General features: G+C 37.8%; 1 long non-coding RNA gene across 1 annotated transcript; it reads left to right on the forward strand.

Moving 5' to 3' along the window:
* The first annotated feature begins 347 nt into the window (after positions 1 to 347).
* LOC107771389 (uncharacterized) lies at positions 348 to 1,775 on the forward strand. The gene is made up of 2 exons (XR_012702853.1): positions 348 to 742; positions 1,191 to 1,775. It is a non-coding gene; the product is annotated as an uncharacterized LOC107771389 (long non-coding RNA).
* The last annotated feature ends 3,439 nt before the right edge of the window (positions 1,776 to 5,214 follow it).

Here is a 5,214-nt window from a genome sequence, read left to right on the forward strand (position 1 = left end):
AACAAAATTAAACCAAACATATCTATTTTTTAAATTGATTTGATTTAATTTTTTGATTTGATGTAATTTTTCGATTCGATTTGAACATCCTTAATTATAATGTTATTTTATAGATGCTTAAAATATAAAAGATTTGTTTAAATATATATACATTTTGACCCTATTCACTTAAACGTTACAATATTTTGAGCCTCCAAAACTCTGAAATTTGAACCCTACACATAAATTGGGATAAAGAAATACTTATTATAATAGTATTATTATTAATTATTAAAAACGAAATTGAAGGGGAGAATAGGGCTTTTCTGAATTTCCAAAAGCCATTTTCGAGAAACGCGACCGTACTCGGTTACCAAGTCAGTGGTCTGATATCCAACGTCATTGTAAGTAAATCTATTCATTGTACTGTACATCGATATCATCACAACTGATTGCTTTTATTTATTTTCTTATAAAAATATATTTATGTATGTTTGTCTCTCCTCTAAACTATTCTTCTCTCACCTTTTCTCTCGGAGCTAGTTCCTCCTTCCATTTCTTTTCACATGTCCAAAATTCAACTTGTTGTTTTCATGGGCGTTCTTACTTCTCCGGCTCTGAAAATTCTTACCTCCCCGAGTCTGAAAATGGTCATTTGTGTGGAAGTCATGGTTCATTTAATAGAAATATCAATTATATCAATAGTTTATCGCTTAACTTCCAAGAACAGACTGAAAGGTGGATCTGATCACTTCTGTAGTAGGTACGGGGTTTTGGTCATAATTCAGCATGTTGTCTTATCTCTAGTTTCAAATAACACGTATTTCTGCTCCTAGTTTTGGCAATTAGGTTAATCTTTCTAGCCAATGATATGACTTCTCTAGATTGACATGAGATTTCAACTGCATCTTCACTGAAAATAAGATTGAAATTTAGGAGCTTTTTATTTCCAGATCTATCAAATCAAGGTTGTCATGGTATCTTTTTCCCCAATTTTGAAGGAATTGAATTCTTTAGATTGGCGATGGGATTTCAATCATGTTCCGTTCTATCAAATCAAGAGGTAAAACAATTTTTTAGGAACCAAATCTGAAGCAATATGATTTTTACTGAGTCCAATTGAGGTAAAATATTCATGGTTAGCCTATACGTGGGTGAATAATTCATCTCCCAAAATTGATACACTATTTCTTTTTTGTTTTTTTGGTCAGTTCTATCAATTTTTAGATTACGTAGGAACTCGCAAGCAATCTTTCTCCAAAACCATCTTTGAAGAGTGTGAGTGCATTAATAGGAGTGGAGGGGTAGGTAGTAATTCTACCATTTCTCAGTTGATCAACGCTCAAAACAGTGTCACTGAACAAATAAGGAAGCTGAAGGCTCGGAATGCCATTCTCGAAGGTCAGTTCAGTCATACCCAGGAGACAGCTGGTTCCAGTAATGCCCAAAACACAGAGGTTGCCTGCCTGACAAAGAAAAATGCTGCTCTCAGGAGACAAGTTGAAGACCTGAAGGAAAGGTTGCTAACCGAGCAAGGGTCTGCAAATGCTCGTATGAACAATCTTCTTAGAACCTTTGTCTCTTCCTCTGCCTCTAGGGCTCTCCCTTCCGGTGCTCCTTAATAGTTGTCATGTTTCCAGTGTCAAGTTCCTAGTGTTCGTCTTCCGTTTTTCATCTTAATGATGTTTATGACTGGTACCTTTTGTTGTTTTTATTGTGGATGTTTTGGTAACAATGGAACTGTTCCCTGCTTAATTTTCAAAAAATTAATGAAAGCTTCATCCTTTTACTTTGTATGCCTTGTTCTTTTGCTCTGTTTTTAGTCAGAATTGTGTGCACACATATGACATGAGTTAACCAAGCTAGACTTCTTTTTACTTCTTGCTTGCTATAGATCTTTTTATGATGCCAAAAAAAGGAAAAATAATTGAGGGGAACAAGCTGGGGAACAGATTCAGGGGGAATACAGGAAACTGATATACCATTCTTGCTCTTAGGGAAAACTTCAATTATAAGTTTGTCATCATCAAAAAGGGGAAAATTGATAGGTTATATGTATCTCTGTTATGTTTTGATGATCTAACAAACTTATTGATAAGAGTCAGATAAGGAACCTGTTACACATGCTCATGTACGTAAAGAACAAGTCTCAGTTCGGGGACGTGGTTCAACTCTTCAGAGTCAACAACAGAGGGAACAGATGGCCACCAGTTCCCGTGGTGACTGTACAAGTCAACTCCTCACAACTGTAAAGTTGCTGCTTGCACACGCAACAGTGCAAAAACAGTGCAGCAGTCAACTTTATGGGGAATGCCCTTTATCTAAATTGCTTACATCATTCAAGTGATGTCATAAATGAGTTATTTATATCAAGCAAAGGTAAAACAAAATACTTGCACATTCAAGAATCGATCAAGCATTTTCTCTCAAGTTTGTGCCAATCTTGCAAGTGATTCTCAAGGGCATTACATGCCCCTAGTTGTGTTGCACCTCTGTTAAAGTTCTTTACTTGTAATTCCTACTTAGTTTAGTTAGAAGCATTGTGTAGGAAACATTTGTAAATCATAAACCTTTGTATTTGTGTCTTTGTTAGAGTTAGTCAAGTTGTAAGTCTTTGTAATAGAGTTATTACAAAGTGACTTGTAATAGAGTTGTTACAAGTTAGTGAAGGATTAAGAGGTTAATTCCTAGGTTACAATAGATTGTAATCTAAAATTTGCTCAGTAGTGAAGTTGAAATCCTACAAGGATAGGTCGTGATTTTTAATCCCGTGAGCTGGGAGTTTTTCACGTAAAACTTTTTTGTGTCATTTACCTACTGCAGTGTACGTGTGTTCTGTGGGAACTAATAGAGAACCTGATTCTCTATATAGTTTGGTGGACCCTCAGTTTCTATCATATGATTATCATGATGATGTGCTATGATAAGTTTATAGACCTAAAAGGATCCTCATGGATGCTCCACCAAACTTCAAGAAAGGATAATCAACGTATAGACCACTTGGATTCAACGGCCAATACTATGGTTGGTGGAAAACAAGAATGCATGATTTTATCATGGCTGAGCACTCAGCGTTGTGGGATGTAATCTGTGATGGACCTTTTGTTCCCATGAAAACTGTTGATGAGGGAACAACTACAGTCCTAAAAACGAGAAAAGAGTACAACGATGCTGACAGAAAGGCTATTGAGAAGAATTTCAAGGCAAAAAAGATTTTTGTCTGTGGCATCGGACCAGATGAATACAATTGCATCTCAGCCTGTCAGAGTGCTAAGGAGATCTGGGAAGCTTTTCAAACAGCACACGAAGGGACAACTCAAGTCAAGCAGTCGAAGATCGACATGTTGACAACTGAGTATGAGCTCTTCAGAATGAAGGATGACGAGTCCATTCAGGACATGCACACTCGCTTCACCTCTATCATCAATGAGCTTCACTCACTGGGAGAAATCATTCCCAAGAACAAACTTGTCAGGAAAATACTTAGTGTATTACCTGGTTCCTGGGAAAGCAAGGTAAACGCCATTACAGAGGCAAAGGATGTGCAGAAGCTGACCATTGATGAACTCATTGGTAATCTGAAAACTTATGAAATGAAGAAGAAGAACGATAATGAAAGAAGAGAGCTTAAAAGGGAGAAGAACTTGGTCCTCAAGACAAACAAAAATGACTCAAGTGGTGAGGATGCCGACATGGCTTACCTGACAAAGAGATTTCAGAAAATGGTTCGCAGAAATGGAGGTATTCCAAAAAGGGGCAGCTCTAGCAAGCCAAGAGACTATGACCTATGTCATAAGCGTGGGAAACCAGGACATTTTATTAAGGATTGCCCCCTCCTTAAGCAAGATCAGTACAAACACAACAGACAAAGCAGTCAAAAGGAACCAGGCTCCTGACAAAAAGTTCAAGAGAAAAGATGTCGCTGACAATATTGTGAAACAAGCTCTTGTTGCATGGGGAGACTCCTCCAGCAAATCTGGAGATGATGATGATCAAGGTGACAACTCCATGATGACAGTAGAAAGTGAAGCAGCTGAATATGATTCCATATTTGCTCTAATGGCTAAATTAGATGAGGATGAGGAAGATAACGATAAAGATGAGGTAAACTTTCTGGATGTTCAAAGAAATCTGAAATCCTATTCTCAAAAGAAGCTTATATCTTTGGCTAATATTTTAATTGATGCTTATCACAGTCTCATTAATGATAAAAATGCACTAACCATGGAACTAGGAGAAATAGAACACGAGAGAGATGATCTAGTGATGGTTGCGATTGATCTAAGAGAGACCACTGAGAGTTTAAATAGGGAAAAAGATATTTTGACTGAGAGAAGTGCAAACATAGATCATGAGAGAGATGGCCTATTGGTAGTAGTTGTAGACCTAAAGGAAACAATTGAGGAACTAAGGAGGGAAAGTAAGCCTATGAACACTCAAAAGGGAAAGGAAGTTGCGAGTGAGGGACACCTTCGGCTTGAAAATGAGCTAAAATCAGTGAAATCTAGTCTATGTGCTGAGCTTGAGAAAAACAGATAACTTCAGGAAGATCTAGGCAGAGTGAAGAGTGACTTAGATAAATCTCTTAAGTGGACCTGGTCCTTGATGCAATCACTGCTATGTATACGAATAGTGGGGGGGAACAGACAGGGAATCAGGTTCCAAAAAGAAATAACCCCTTACAACCCACACAGCAAGTACGTTATTGTTCCTGATAACTGGCTCTGCACTCACTATGGTAACACTGAACATTTCAAGGAAACATGAAAAGTCAAATTCCAGTCCCAGCAGAAAAACAAAGTTTTTGTTGAAAAGGTAATTATTGCAAAAAAAACTTGCTCCCTTATATAACAAACGTGTATTGCCTACTTGGACAAAAAGAACCCTGATTCACCCGTTTCCTCATTACAAGGGACCCAAACTTGTTTGGGTTCCTAAGTCTAATCTTTGATTCTCTTGTGCAGGGAGCAGTGAAAGGAGGCAGTCAAAGATGGTACATGAATAGTGGCTGCTCGAAGCATATGACTGGAAGCACTAATGATTTTCTTTCAGTCAAAGCCCCGCAAGGAGGGAGTGTATCCTTTGGAAATGGCAAAAAAGGATATATTCTTGGAGTAGGAAGAATTGAAAAGTCTCTCACTCACTCAATCGAAAATGTGTATTACGTGAATGGCCTGAAGTACATCTGTCACGATCCCAAATCCACTAGTCGTGATGGCACCTAACCCAACCCGC

The sequence above is a fragment of the Nicotiana tabacum genome, chromosome 19, assembly GCF_000715075.1.
Source record: "Nicotiana tabacum cultivar K326 chromosome 19, ASM71507v2, whole genome shotgun sequence".
Lineage (NCBI taxonomy): Eukaryota > Viridiplantae > Streptophyta > Magnoliopsida > Solanales > Solanaceae > Nicotiana > Nicotiana tabacum.